Below are 16,228 nucleotides of genomic sequence, written 5' to 3' on the forward strand. Positions count from 1 at the left end.
CCCAACTCGCGCCTCTCACACGGGTTGCTTTCCTGTTGAACGCAGTTCCTAATATGGAAGCCTGGATGGCCCCTGGAATATCATTTCCGTTTTCCCAGGTATATTAGTAGCATGGCTTTCTTGATGCTCAGGTTTCAGTGAATTACTTTCTAATTTTTGTACACCTGTTATTTTCCACTCACTGGAACGTTTGTCTAGTTTGAAGAAAAAAATCACTAGATTTAATGAGGAAGAAAATATATTGTTTACTTATAAACAAAGATATCTGAGTGCTTTTACTGATTCTTTTTGTCAGTATTTGAAATGTAGAAATATAAATTTATCCTTCAAAGATTCCTTTCCTTTTTCCTAGAAAGAAAGCAGACCTATCTTCACTCAGTTCGGTTCAGTTCAGTCAGTCAGTCATGTCTGACACTTTGAGACCCCATGGACTGCAGACCTATCTTAGTTGTCTGAATAAAAAATAGATCATGTTTAGCCAAAATTTTATTAATTCATCAAAAATACATATAAGCAACAAATGGGGAATAAGTTTCAGTTGTTCCTTATTTTCTAATCATGATATTCTTTTTGTAATGGTAAATTAAAATGCTGACATAGTATTTTCATCTATACCTGAAAATAATTTAAAGCATGACATTAATTTTAAAATAAGAATATATGCAAAGAGAATATTTAGTGAATTTAATATTTGTTTTTCATCTAAGACCATTATATTACCTTCTCACAATTAGTAAGTAGCTCATTTCTTCTTTCATTTACTTATTTCTAAAATTCTGCATGGAAGATACACGCTGGTTTAAAAATAAGTATAAACAATTTTGTTCTCAAAAGGATTAAGGGATGGTTTTGTATACTCAATGGTCTCTTAAAATAGGTTTTCAAATGGGATTATAGCCAGTTATTTTTAGTAATGCTCCAAAAGTGTGTTACTTTACACTGTTAGGACAGGGTAAATAGTAAAAAAAAAAAAAAAAAAAAAATGATTCAAAGGATCTGTCAGTAGGAGTCAATTAGTTTCCTAGGGCTGCCATAACAAAGTACCAAAAACCGAATGGCTTCAACAGTAAAAAGTCTATTGTCTCACGGTTCTTGAAACTTAAAGTCCAAGATCAAAGTGTCAGCTGAGACTATTCCTTCTCAGGATCATAGCACAGCATCTGCTGGATCCAGGCTTTTGGTAGCACTCTGGCTGTGATAGCAGAGCTGCAAATTTCACTGGCATCTGCCTATATGCATCCATCTCTGTGTCATGTGGATGTATGGCAAAAACCATCACAATATTGTAAGCAGTAAAGTAGTTATCCTCCAATTAAAATTAAATAAATAAATACAGTATTTAATAAAATGAGGTTTCCAAAGAATAGATACATGTAATTCACATTTTGTACCATAAAATATATTTCACAAAACAGCTAGTACTAAAAAAATATATTAATTATGTTCATAAATATTTATTACATAGCTTGTCTTTACTTATAACAAATCTAAGCTTTATATTCATAAGATTATGCCAGATCATGGCAATAGGGGAGGAATCTCTGTGGATCAGGAGACTGTTCTGCCTTAACTCTACCTTCAACTAGTCTCCAAATATGTTAGAACAGTCTACTGGGACTTAATCTGGTCATCTATAAAATGGTAGGGTGCTTTCCATTTTTACTGCCAAATATAAAACTCTATGATTCTGTTTTCAACTTTCACTGAATAAAGACTAGGAAGAGAAAATCATTTATAGGGCTTGCAAACAAATAATATTTGAGCATATATATATATATATATATATACACACACATCTGGACTTAAAGTTTATTTAGGAGTCTAAAATGTTATTTATTTTGTGTTTTTGAGATGTGTGTGTGTGTGTGTACTTGATTAGGAATGTCGGGGCCAATTGCTGTTTGCTTAATATCTTGAAACCATACAGTTCAGTTCAGTTCAGTTCAGTTGCTCAGTCGTGTCCGACTCTTTGAGACCCTATGAATCGCAGCATGTCAGGCCTCTCTGTCCATCACCAACTCCAGGAGTTCACTCAGACTCACGTCCATCCAGTCAGTGATGCCATCCAGCCATTTCATCCTCTGTCATCCCCTTCTTCTCCTGCCCCCAATCCCTCCCAGCATCAGATTCTTTTCCAGTGAGTTAACTCTTCACATGAGGTGGCCAAAGTACTGGAGTTTCAGCTTTAGCATCGTTCCTTCCAAAGAAATCCCAGGGCTGATCTCCTTCAGAATGGACTGGTTGGATCTCCTTGCAGTCCAAGGCAAGAAGCACATAAATTTTCGCTTTAATATTATGATGCATTAAGTCAGAGTTTTGACATGAGTGAGGAGAAACTACTATTTCCTTCTTTAATCCATTGAAAGTCTGAGAGGAGCTATGCTGCTGGACTCCAAGGAGGCTGAGGTTTCTGGGACAGTAGAGATTCTGATGGTGCAGTGGAGCAATACCACTGGTGTGAAATGATCCCTATTCCATTCCTTGGAGACCTGTGCGAAAAAGTTCTGAAGCAACAAGTGGCTTGAAAACCGACTGTGAATCCAGCTCCCTCCTAGATGCCAGTGCATCCATAGGGTGACTACTTTTCATTTTCTGAAATGTGAAGAAATGATATATATTTGCCTTAAGGATTTATTTCTGTCCTATTTGTTCCTAGTTCAACTGATATATGAATATTTTGAAAGTCATAGAGGACATTAGCAAAGATGAACTTGATTAATTTGAACTTGTTGATTAACTTGTATTAATATGTACTAGGAGAACAAGGCTATATAATTTTATCTGCAAAAAATAAATCTTGGTTTTTAAACAAAATTTTCATTCAATTTGTCTGCCCAAGAAAGAAAATTACAGCATCAAAAAATCATTTCTATTTAATCCTAAACTATGTCCACAAGGCTAAGTAAATATTAATATATGCTTACATTCTTTAGAATTTTTATTAATTCTAACATCATTTTTTAAGATAATTGAAGAAAATGATCCTTTTCTTTCCTAGCAATTTATAAAGGAGCAAATATCAGTCTTAGGAAACTAAAAAGAAGATGCTGTTTCTGATGATATTCTTTTGTCATATAGCTGTGAAAAGAAGAGAAGCAAAAACCAAAGGAGTAAAGGAAAGATATACCTATTTGAATGCAGAGTTCCAAAGAATAGCAAGGAGAGATAAGAAAGCCCTCCTTAATTATCAGTGCAAAGAAATAGAGGAAAACAATAGAATGGAAAGGACTAGAGATCTCTTCCAGAGAAGGCAATGGCACCCCCTCTCCAGTACTCTTGCCTGGAAAATCCCATGGACAAAGGAGCTTGGTAGGCTGCAGTCCGTGGGGTCACTAAGAGTCAGACACGACTGAGCAACTTCACTTTCATACATGGGAGAAGGAAATGGCAACCCACTCCAGTGTTCTTGCCTGGAGAATCCCAGGGACAGGGGAGCCTGATGGGCTGCCGTCTAAGGGGTCGCACAGAGTTGGACATGACTGAAGTGACTTAGCAGCAGCAGCAGCAGGAGCAGCAGCAGACATCTCTTCAAGAAAATTAGAGATACCAAGGGAACATTTCATGCAAAGATGGGCTAAATAAAGGACAGAAATGGTATGGACCTAACAAAAGCAGAAGATATTAAGAAGAGGTGGCAAGAATACACAGAAGAACTGTACGAAAAAAATCTTCATGACCTAGATAATCACAATGGTGTGATCACTCCCCTAGAGCAAGACATCTTGGAATAGGAAGTCAAGTGGGCCTTAGGAATCATCACTACGAACAAAGCTAGTGGAGGTGATGGAATTCCAGTTGAGCTATTTCAAATCGATGCTGTGAAAGTGCTACACTAAATATGCCAGCAAATTTGGAAAACTCAGCAGTGGACACAGGACTAGAAAAGTGAGTTTTCATTCCAATCCCAAAGAAAGGCAATGCCAAAGAATGCTCAAACTGCCACACAATTGCACACATCTCACATGGTAGTAAAGTAATGCTCAAAATTCTCCAAGCCAGGCTTCAACAATATGTGAACTGTGAACTTCCAGATGTTCAAGCTATATTTGGAAAAAGCAGAGAAACCAGAGATCAAATTGCCAACATCCACTGGATCATCAAAAAAGCAAGAGAGTTCCAGAAAAATATTTATTTCTGCTTTATTGACTATGCCAAAGCCTTTGACTGTGTGGATCACAATAAACTGTGGAAAATTCTGAAGGAGATGGGAATACCAGACCACCTGACCTGCCTCTTGAGAAACCTATATGCAGGTCAGCAAGCAACAGTTAGAACTGGATATGGAACAACAGACTGGTTCCAATTAGGAAAAGGAGTATGTCAAGGCTGTATATTGTCACCCTGCTTATTTAACTTATATGCAGAGTACATCAAGAGAAACACTGGGCTGGAGGAAGCACAAGCCGAAATCAAGATTGCTGATAAATAACCTCAGATATGCAGATGACACCACCCTTATGGCAGACAGTGTAGAAGAACTAAAGAACCTCTTCATGAAAGTGAAAGAGGAGAGTTAAAAGTTGGCTTAAAGTTCAACACTCAGAAAACTAAGATCATGGCATCTGATCCCATCACTTCATGGCAAATAGATGGAGAAACAGTGGCAGACTTTATTTTGGGGGGCTCCAAAATCACTGCAGATAGTGACTGCAGCCATGAAATTAAAGGATGCTTACTCCTTGGAAGAAAATCTATGACCAACCTAGATAGCATATTAAAAAGCAGAGACATTACTTTGCCAACAAAGGTCTGTCTAGTCATGGCTATGGTTTTTCCAGTGGTCATGTATGGATGTGAGAGCTGGACTATAAAAAAAGCTGATTGCCAAAGAATTGATGCTTTATAGTGTTGGAGGAGACATCTGAGAGTCCCTTGGACTACAAAGAGATCCAACCAGTCTATCCTAAAGGAAATCAGTCCTTAATATTCATTGGAAGGACTGATGTTGAAGCTGAAACTCCAATACTCTGACCACTTGATGCGAAGAACTGACTCATTTGAAAAGACCTTGATACTGGGAAAGATTGAAGGCAGGAGGAGAAGGGGACAACAGAGGATCAGATGGTTGATGGCATCACCGACTCAATGGACAATGAGTTTGGGTAAATTCCAGGAGTTGGTGATGGACAGGGAGGCCTGGTGTGCTGCAGTCCATGGAGTCACAATGAGTCAGACACGACTGGGCGACTGAACTGAACTGAAGAATCCAAACTAATCCAACAGTGCCTGTTGTAATTATCACACATTTTATGGGGTTGTGAGAATTGCTATCGATGCTTCAAAAGACTGAAATGAATTCCTTAGCTGCACTGTAATCTGTTTCAACTTCAGAAAATAGAGGTATCAAAAATTAGGAGCTATACTTTCCAGAGAATAAAATCAAGTACCTTCAGGATTTATCTGAGCCATCTTTCTGTCTTGAGTTTTGTAAGCTGATGGTTTAGTTGCTTCTGAGAATGTCTACATTAAATGGATGTTTTTCTAATTGCAAAGGATGCTTGTACATACCAAATATAATCACAAAGTGAATTCCAACTATCAGACAAAACAGAAAAAACAGACCATTTTAGAAATGTATTATTACATTGCACATTCTTATAAACCTAGAACAAGAACTTTTTAGTATTTTTCTGCTTTATTTTTCTCCCTCACATTATTCCCATTATTTTGCTTGTTTAAGATTTTCCATAACCCTACGTAACTCTACAGAAATATGTGGTTCAACATTTCCACAGGAAAAATAGCATTTCAATCCAAGTCTCTTTCTCTTCCTTTTTAAAATCATCTATCATAAGGTTTTTGTGTGGTGAAAATTACTCATTCATTCTTCTCTATGGCCTGGGACAGTGGCCCTCCAGTGCCATCCAGGTTTCCTCCTTTTCAACAAGGATGTGCTAAGAAATATCCTTTCCCCACTCAGAATGCTTTGTTTCCATTTTCAGGATTCTCTTAAAGTTCTTATCTTTATTGCTTTATGATCTCTGTCAGTGTATTTACAACTCTGATATGTGTGTTCGACTCTTTGTGACCCCTGTGGACTATAGCCTGCCAGGTTCTTCTGTCCATGGAATTCTTCAGGCAAGAATACTGGAGTGGGTTGCCATTCCCTTCTCCAGGGTATGTTCCCGATCCAGGGATCGAACCCAGGTCTCTTGTATTGCAGGAAGATTCTTTACTTCTGAGCTATCTGGGAAGCCCTATAACTGTGATACTGCTTTGCATAGACTTTGTTTTGCTTTTATTTTTTCAAGGCCCTTGCTAGTTTTTTCCTCCCAAGTTTCAATGTGTCACATTTGAATGGCCACACATGGCTTAAGTAACTTGATAACTTTAAACAAATTTTCTGTGGCTTTTAAACTAGTGTCCTAAGGCACACACCAACCTCACCCTCATCTCAATGCTTTGAAATGACTCTGTCATCTTATTTGTGAAAAAAATGAAAAGTGAAAGTGAAAGTCAGTTTTGTCTGAAAGTCAGTTGTGTGTGACTCTTTGTGATCCCATGGTAGTAACCTGCCAAGTTCCTTCTTGTCCATGGAATTCTCCAGGCAAGAACACTGGAGTGGGTAGCCATTCTCTTGTCCAGGGGATCTTCATGATCTGGGGATTAAACCCAGGTCTCCTGCTTTGCAGGCAGATTCTTTACCATTTGAGCCACCAGGGAAGCTCTCATCTTGGCTGTACTAAGCCCAACCTGGACCCCAGTTCTTCTTTAAGATGAAGTATTTAGACCTATAATGGTCCCTGGTGCTTGAGCCTTCTTTGACCCTTACATTCAATATTCTATTTATGTTTTAAATATTGATTGTATTGTACCAGGTATTTTTTCAACCTGACTTAGCTGTGGGAGTCACATCCTCCTAATGACACAGCAAACTGCTTGACTACTGACACTGCCCCACATAATTTTATATATTAGCTCTTGCCTTTTAATTCCTAGCATGGTTCAGAAAACACAGAAGATGCTCAATAAATTATTGTTAAATTGAATTATCAGTCTCTCCAGTAAAGCATTAGCAGATGTTTACTTGGTTCCTTGTCTTTGCCTAATACTGTGCTTCTTTTCTTACTTAATTACAGTCAAACAAAAGGCAATGGCACCCTACTCCAGTACTCTTGGCTGGAAAATCCCATGGGCGGAGGAGCCTGGTAGGCTGCAGTCCATGGGGTCGCTAAGAGTTGGACACGACTGAGCAACTTCACTTTCACTTTTCACTTTCATGCATTGGAGAAGGAAATGGCAACCCACTCCAGTATTCTTGCCTAGAGAATCCCAGGGACGGGGGAGCCTGGTGGGCTGCCATCTATTGGGTCGCACAGAGTCGGACACGACTGAAGTGACTTGGCAGCAGCAGCAACAATAAACCCTTTAGAGCTCATTTTAGTTTTTGAAGCTGGAAAAGACTTAGGTAGGTCTTATAGTAGAGGATTAGATGTGTATTTCATTTTGTTTTATTTTTAAACTAGAGACCACTGAGGTCATTGAGACCAAGGAGAAGTACCAAATCAGAATCTTTTTGGGAAGGCTGAGGTTCCAGCATTAGAATTACCACCTGAAAATCTCAGAGTTATTAGCCAGATGTAATAATTGGGATACTATTTTCAGAGCCAGAGGTTGGAAGCCAAAAGATGGCAGCAAAAAAAATACAATTCAGTCATGCGTGTGAAATAATATTCAAGTGGATCCAAGCTGGTTTCAGCAATAATTACAGTCAATAGTATCTACAAAAACAAGTTTGGAATTCTGGATCATGTCTTATGATTGCTGGTGCACGTAGACACAAATCAGCTAAGTGATTCTGGCATCCAGGACTCGTCTCTGATATGGGAGCCAGTGTCTGATCATGCTCAGCTGTTGAGTGCTTTGCTTCTTGTTTATTCCATAGGGTTTAATTACTGAATGAAATAGACTGTGCTCCCACAGGAGAACTGCATTCCATTACCTTTCTTTTAGCTTTGGATTGTTATATAAAGAGCCATCCCAGCAAGACTCTATGCTTCCAGCTAGCAGAGCACTTTGGGAGCTGCTTAAGGAAAAGTGTTAGATAAGTGCATCCTTGATATTGACTGGTGTAGAATCCAGTGTTCCAAGGCTGTGCAGTATTAGGACCCACAGAGTGTTGAAAGCATTTTTCCCCTGATTTAAAAAATTTAAAAGCTCAGTGTGTGCCAGTATCTAATACAGTACTAGTTAAGTATTTATTAAACACCCTGGTTAGTAATTATTCTTGTAATTTATGAAGTATTTAGTTGAAAAGACATAATAAACCATAATTATTAAATAGCAACTGGTCTTATTTAGTGTGTAAAATATTTGACAAAGTAAATATTTTCCAGATTTATATTTATGTTTTAAGGTAAAAGGAAACTAATTGAAATAACCACATACATCAAATTAGCTTGAAATTAAAATCTAATATTTAAAGAAAGACTTCAGAGTAAACAAAGGATAACCACCCATGCATAATGAAGTAAAGGATTAAGAAAGCCATTTAGTTAATTCAAACTAAAAATCTCCTTTCTGTAACTTCAATGAATATTTTAAACAAAAGTATCTAAGTCTAAATTATCTGAAAAGCTGCCTTAGCTTTTTATGGAAATTTTCATGGATGGAAACACAGACAATATTACTTTTTAAAACAGATTCATAATTTGCATTTTAGTATTTGCCACACAGGATTAAATTTACAGATTTCTATTCCCATCCTTCCCTTAATTAAGACAATCCTTTTAGATAGAGGGATTAACAGTTATTTTTAAAGTAAGAAAATACCCACCTCACAATTACAGGTCACAGATGTCATCTGTGATCCCAGAGCTACAGAAATGTTTAAGCATTATCTACTTAACTTTGGATAGAACAGTTTTGGAAGAGTTTGGCTTTTAAGCTCCTTCATTAAATTTTTCCAGATGTACTTTGTAAACTCAGAATGATGAGGAATAAACACTAGGTTTAGGGCTATCTAACTTATTTCTTTAATTTATTTTACTATTTTAAAGCAAGACACTTGTCACTAGGTAAACTTTAAACAGCTTATTGTTCTAAGGTTATTTTATTGCTGTCTGTGGGGATTTTCAAAATTGGTTTATGTTAGAATCATCAGTGATCTGTTAAAGAAATGTCCACCTCACATTTTCCCTGCCACCCTGCCACCCTGCTGAACCTCAGTCTGTGGTAAAGTGAGTCTCATAGATCCATCTATGTGTTATGAAACACCCCAAGGTGAGCCTCGTGGTCATAGAACCACCTGTGAGATCTCATGTGAGGTGGCAAATTTAGGTTGAAAAATTAGGCTATGGTTACAAGTACATCAAAGTATTCATTTCAGTAAATATTTTAATGAAAGATTTTTAGCAATCTTTGATGATCTTTAGCTTTTTAATTGCCAATACCAGTACTACCTTTTCCACTTTTTTACCTTTGCCAGAGTTTAAACAAACTGGAACGTCATACAGCAATGTCATTATTGTTGTGGAATAGAAAACTAGTTAGAGATGAATTGCAGCTAGAAAGTACTTTGAATATCTCCTATGTGATTAGGGACAAATTTGAACTCAAAAGCAGTGTCTGAAGACATATAAAAGCTAATTTCCTGATCTCTGCTTCACTTATGTGAAAAACTGTAAAAGATAGCAGAAGATCTGATTTAGTCTCAATGTCTAGAAAATAGAAAGTACGTGTATTACAATAAGAAAAGAGTCTGTCATTTTAAAACAGAATACCAAATATCCTAGCAAAGAAGACATGATAACAGGAGAAAAGGGATTTTTTAAAAGTGAATATATTTTAATGACTCACTCCATGGGGATATTTATTTATTTATTTATTTTTGGAAGAGCAGAAATTTAGATTAGCCATTTATTTTCTCCAAATTGCATAACTATAAAGGGGACAATAAAGTCCTTAGCAGAGTCAGAAGCACGGGAGTTGCAGTAAAGCAGAAATGAGTGCTGTGAGGCTCCAAGTCTTGGAGTAACAATACCTCTGACTCGTGTTGCGGATATCTTACTGAGAAAGGTACAGGCAGCAGTCAGCTCTCTTTAATAACCAGCTGAAGAAAGACATTTGCACTGTTCCCAGTCTCTGTCTCTTATTTTTTAATGCCTCATTAGATGCTCTTCACTTTAAGGTAGATCCTTTGACCTAAGCAGATTATTGCACATGCATTAAGGACACAGCCAACTAGCCATTCTTCTCAAGGAAGAGATTTGGCTCCAAATAGGACACTAAGCTCTTCAGCCTTCTGCTTATTTACCTAGTCAGCAGGATGCAGTATCTCTGGGTGCTTAGTGGACTCCTGGGGAATCAGGAAAAAACAAAAGCAGAGGCGGCAGCGGCTGCAAATGTGGTTGCTAATAAGGGCCTGCAAGACCTAGGTTTCCTTGGTTTCTGTGACATTTATTAGGTACCATAGAAATTGAATTGTCTCCCATAATTTTTCTAGGGGAGAGGGGGTGCTCCAGTGACAAAACGGTACAGTACAGTTATGATTTGCAGTAAATTGTCCTTTTGAGATGCAACAGTCTCTGTACTATTTGCTCTTGCATTTCTTTTTGATTCTTTTTCAGTATGTTTGATCTTTTGGCCAGAGATCCTGGCTTCTGCTGCACAGTTTCTCAAACACTATTTTTCCCCTTTTTGTTTAGAACTGAGCTTGGCAAAGCCAGGATATGAACTGTGCAGGTGGGCTCCTCAGGGTGAGTGAAGAGATAAGGGATCCAGTCAGGGACTGGCCGCCTGCAGCCCTGCCAATATGCCCCTCCACCAGATTTCCGTAATCCCCGCCCGGGAGATGGCCGGCAATGGGAGAAGTTCCATGTGCAGAAACAAAGAGAAGAGCAAGGAAGTCGAGGTAAGAGGAGGTTTGATTTGATAAACTAGAACAGCCAAGCCGACTGCAGCCAGCACTGCTCTGCGTGCCCTGGAGTGGCTGGGGCTCCAGAGCAGCTGGGCAACCCCTCCCAGTGTGTGATGGTCCCCTGGAAGAGAAGGGCTGGTGACTACTAGGAACACAGGAAGTGTAACCTCTGCTTCCTGGATGGAGGAACCAAATCCATGAGGACACTTGCTGCTTGAAAGAGACACACTTCTACCTCTGTCCTGGCATCCAATGGAGTCACTTTACCCTCAGGTGGCTCTGACACTGCTGTCATCCATTTTCAGACATCAACAGCAGCTGTTGATGGCTGCTAATTTTGCTCACTGTCCATTAAGCTAGAATGTTTGAAAATAACTTTCTTAACAGAGTGATAGGGAAGCAAAAGCTGTGACATATGTGTTACTGACAATATAGCGTGAATTAGGACAACATTCCACTGCCTCGTACAATCTACTGCTTCCATAGCCATTCTCAGGGATGTATTTGGATTACTTTTGCTTGTTGTCTCTTTTGTTTATATTTTTTTCTTCTTCTTCATTAAAAAATATTTGAAACTTACATGGGCTAGAAAAATATAATATTCAACTTACCACATTTAGGCTTTATTTTGCTGTGAAATCGAGCAAGATCTGTTAAGTGAAACTGCTTGAAAGATGTCAGGAACTTATTTCAAAGCTTTTTAAGGAGATTGAGCAAGCTGAAGGATATTGGGTGAAAATATTATAAACACTGTTGCATTCCTTTAAATGGGATCTTGAGATGGAATGTCAGAATTTGTAATCCTCTTACTCCCTCAATATAGCTGTTGTCTCAGGACTCGTTAACTTCGTGGAAAATGAGATCTTCCAACCTCCAGCTCTGTATGTTCATCTTTTTTTTTTTTTCTTAAGAATGGGTGGTGGAGACAGAGAGGGCAGGGAAACAAAACCCAAACAACCAACTAACCAAACAAACCCAAAGGAACTGGAGTGTCAAGGAGAGCCTAACAGAGAGAGAAATGAGCTCAAATCACCTTCAAGTGAGAAAAGACATGTGTAGCCTCTTTGTACTGATTTTGAAAATGTCACTGAAGAGTTAGCAGATTGTGATCTGTCTAAAGTCTGCAGGAAACATCAGAAGATGTGTCTGACTCACGTAGACACTTTTACTCTAGTCATCGCCATGCCATAGACACATGGCCTATTTGTAAGATTTTTGAGAACGAAATATCTCTACAAAGTGAGGAAGTGTATCAGCGTAATATTTATTGGAAATACTCTCTGTGATATGTATCTGTCCTTTGACTTGGTGGAATGATTGCTAGAACATCAAAATAATCATCTCAAATTTATTGGAGTGAGGTAGGGAGTGGGGGACACTGATTGATTCTGAAAATGTGTGTGGAAATGTTAAAAGTGAGATTTGTAAAAGATACACACTGCTTACTCATCATCTAGGTTCTTTGGGTGATCCTAAAATAGTATGGAAGGAAACTTCATATGAGAGTATTGAGTGGAAATTTTGCATAATATCCAGAATGATCAACTTCTGAATGACATTTGGAAATGAAAATGCTGTTTTTATCCCAGTCCTCCACCACCTTTCTTTGGCATTATGTCAACACCAGCAATTTCCTGTCTACTTGGCCATGAATCAGATAAAGCTCGGGTGGCTTATGTGACTTTTTAAATAAATCACACGTCTTTTTTTTTTTTTAACTTGTTAGAAATAATAATAAAATTACTCAATCTCAAATAAAAATAGCCACAGTCTTCATCCAGATATTGATGTTAAGCCACATCTTCTGAATTCTCAAACATCTTTTGAAAAATTAACCATTTATGAGCAGCTTAGTTTCTTCGGGGGCAAACACACTTATTTTGTGAGAGTGTGAGTCAGGAGACATTCTTAAGAGCAAACTGGGTTAATTATGAGAGAAATAAATGAAACTCCTAGTTTACACAGTATTTTTTAAAAGAGATGTTGTTCTGTGCATCAGAAAGGGAACCACATTTCAGGCTAAAGTATATCTTGGTTTTCTATTGGATGGAGTTAAAAGTATCTCTTTAAGAGTATATTTGAAACATTCCATTAAATCTCATGGGCTATTAAATAGTTTGTCTTGATGGACTAAATAGTTTCTCTTGATGGTCCATAAAAGTTGTGAATGCCATTTAAGGTGGATAAATTAAAAAGCATGCCAAGAAAACAGCAAAATTCTGTAAAGCAATTATCCTTCAATAAAAAATAAATAAATTTAAAAAAGAAAAGCATGCTCTTGTGTGGGGAAAGCAAAAAGAATCTATTCAGGACAATAATTTTTGTAATTCCAAGTGCTGATTCCCTCTAAAAAAGGAAAGCCATCTTATGCACATGGGAGCAGTTCCTGATGGTTGAGCAAATGAGACAGCTCTTCCTCTGAGGTTTCCTTAGTGCACTTTTTCTTGTCCTGAAGTTTTCCAAAGGATACATGTTCATATGGGGCCAACCATCTAATTTCAAATTTAAGACTTTGCTAATGTAAATGTGAGTCAATTCAACTTGTTCTATTAGAAACTTAGAATCTCTCAAATAAATTAATCTATTAACTTGACATCAGTTTTTGTTTTAAGGCATATTTAAAGAAAAGTGTGGAAACTCTTTCTTAGTTACTATTGCACTCCAGAAGATTTAAGCTGTAAAAAATAAACAGATTAGGGTGTTAAAAAATAATAAATATAACCCTAAGCTTTATAATGAATATACATTTTGATGCATTTTGTGTGCTGTATAGTTATTTATCTACTTAGGTAATAAGCCCAGAAGTGCAAAATGCAAAATAAAATATTCCATCTAGTTTGAGTACAGCTGGTATTAGTGCTCAAGAGCATGGTCTGTCACTAAGTTGTGTCTGACTCTTTACTACCCCACGGACTGTCTCCCACCAGGCACCTCTATCCATGGAATTTTCCAGGCAAGAATATAAGAGTGGGTTGCCATTTCCTTCTCCAGTTAGTGCTCAAGGGAAGGATGCAAATTATTCTTCTAGGAGGTCCTTGAATGCTTAAAGGATAGTATATCTCAGACTTGGATTCCAGACATAAAGTTTTATCAGCACAACCAGAGATGATTAATTTCTTACAAAGTCAATGGACTCGTCAAAATTATAGAAGGTTTATATACAATCCAGTTAATCAAATGTATCAATCTATACTTGGATATATTATTAGTGATGGACTTGACTGAATGTTCCAAGAAAGTTCTGGAAATCAGCAATCAGACTTTTCTTTGTATCATGGAATCAGGTTAGTTCATCCACATCTGCAGAAAGCCAAAAAGCACCCCTCTGATTAGGTCCATAGCTCTCCAAAGTTCTCCAGAGCTCTTCTTCTTTCATTGAGGGCAGAGGCTGATAAGTTTAGGTTCTTTAAATATTATTTGCATCCTTTTTTTTTTTTTTTTGGTAAGGACAAAGGTGAGGTTTATTTTTATTATAAAAGAAAAAAAATAATAACTCCTCAGGAATCTTAACAAAAGAAGGGAATATTTCACACTCAGAGAACAGATACAAAATTATACAAAAAACATACAAAATTATAACTGTTTAGACTCCAGACTTGTCCCATCTCCTCCAGAGCAGAGATGGGGAGGAGACAGCTGAAGCAAACAAGCAATTCTGAAAAACAAAGACTTAGAAACCCTACAAATGTGATTAAAATCTAACTTCTGTTTTGCTTTTTTTGTTGTTGTTAATATATCAAAAGGCCTGCTTTAGTGACATGATAGTCCCACTGGAAAATAACCCCAATGCCCCCTTGTCAGTAACATACTCAAGTTGACCAACCAACTCATATTTCCAAACCATATGTGTGCAAGTACATGTGTGTCTTTTAAACCCGGGGCTCAGTGGATGGCTACTGCTATCTTGGACTTCCAACTATTAATCAACCAATGTCAGCCTCCTCAGAAGTGAAAGCAGGGCAGAGAGAAGCCCTGAAGTGATAGTGAGGTAATAACAGCCCAAACAGCCAACTTTTCTAGCACAGCCTCCCCCATCCCCAACCCAACTCAAAAGAAGATCCTTAATTTCTAAGCAGACTACTTGTCTCAAATTTGGGTTCCCTGTAACCAGAATGGCTTTTCTCCCTAAAGAGAAAACAGACATTTATCTGCACACCCAGGTATATAAATATTTTGTTTTTAAATTTAAGTATAAAAATACTACTCTGCTTTGTGTTATAAATGGAAGACCCCACAATGAGAATCTTTTCTTTTAAAGTAACCCTGTGTACGAGACAGCAAAAGAGACACTGATGTATAGATCAGTCTTATGGACTCTGTTGGAGAGGGAGAGGGTGGGAAGATTTGGGAGAATGGCATTGAAACATGTATAATATCATGTATAAAACGAGTTGCCAGTCCAGGTTCAATGCACGATACTGGATGCTTGGGGCTTGTGCACTGGGAAGACCCAGAGGGATGGTATGGGGAGGGAGAAGGGAGGAGGGTTCAGGATGGGGAACACATGTATACCTGTGGTGGATTCATTTCGATATTTGGCAAAACTAATACAATATTGTAAAGTTTAAAAATAAAATAAAATTTTAAAAATTAAAAAAATAAAAAAATAAAAAAAATTTTAAAAAATCCATCCATTTATGCTGATTCTGTCAGGGCATTGAGTCCCAGGGAAGGGAAGCTCACACCTGCAGACCTAGGGTGTTTTCCTACCTGACTTCCCACCCTTTCTTCCCTCCTAATTCTCACTTTTAGTAGAAAGTTGGTTACAAACTCATAAGTAATGGAACTTCCCACCAAGAAGGGAAATCCTAACCTAACCACAGAATCCAGTACCCTTCCCCCCGCCCCCCACCCAACAACCACTTAGAAAAATCCTCCACATCCCTTCACAATGACTAGGCTCTCTGTCCAGACAGCTATGCCAGTTGGACAAACACACTTGATTAAGTGGAAGCAGTGGTTATGTCCCCCCACGCCAACTAATGCACTAGAAAGCTTCAGTGACAGGAAAAAGAAAAGCGTGGAGGTAGGTAGGTGGTTGTGAAGTGATTAAGAACTTGACCTGTTCAAATCTGGTTAAAAGCATGGACTGTGCCACACACCCAGTGATCCATCCAAAAACAACGACTGCAGCCTAAATTCCAAATACCAGAGACTGAAGTCTTCAGCCTTGCCTAAGGGAACATCTCCATCTTTGAACCTTTGTTGTGTTTTGTACAGGGCATTCTCTGTACTAGTTTGTGGTTATAAAGCAATTAGTAAAACAGCTTACATTTGTATTTATTTTCTATTCCATACCTCTCTGCCCCATGTTTTTTCTCTTCAAAATCCATTCCTTTAAAGAAATAAATCTGTTGAAGTGTGCGTTAA

General features: G+C 37.9%; 1 protein-coding gene across 2 annotated transcripts in view; it reads left to right on the forward strand.

Moving 5' to 3' along the window:
- Positions 1 to 10,770: 10,770 nt before the first annotated feature.
- The window catches only part of MARCHF1 (membrane associated ring-CH-type finger 1), a 610,217-nt gene continuing 604,759 nt past the window's right edge, over positions 10,771 to 16,228 (forward strand). For both annotated transcript variants that reach the window (XM_070790996.1, XM_070790994.1), the window contains exon 1: positions 10,771 to 10,852. The gene's annotated coding sequence lies outside the window, so the exon portion shown is untranslated. The remainder of the gene's footprint in view (positions 10,853 to 16,228) is intronic.

Source organism: Bos indicus, chromosome 6 (assembly GCF_029378745.1).
Source record: "Bos indicus isolate NIAB-ARS_2022 breed Sahiwal x Tharparkar chromosome 6, NIAB-ARS_B.indTharparkar_mat_pri_1.0, whole genome shotgun sequence".
NCBI lineage: Eukaryota > Metazoa > Chordata > Mammalia > Artiodactyla > Bovidae > Bos > Bos indicus.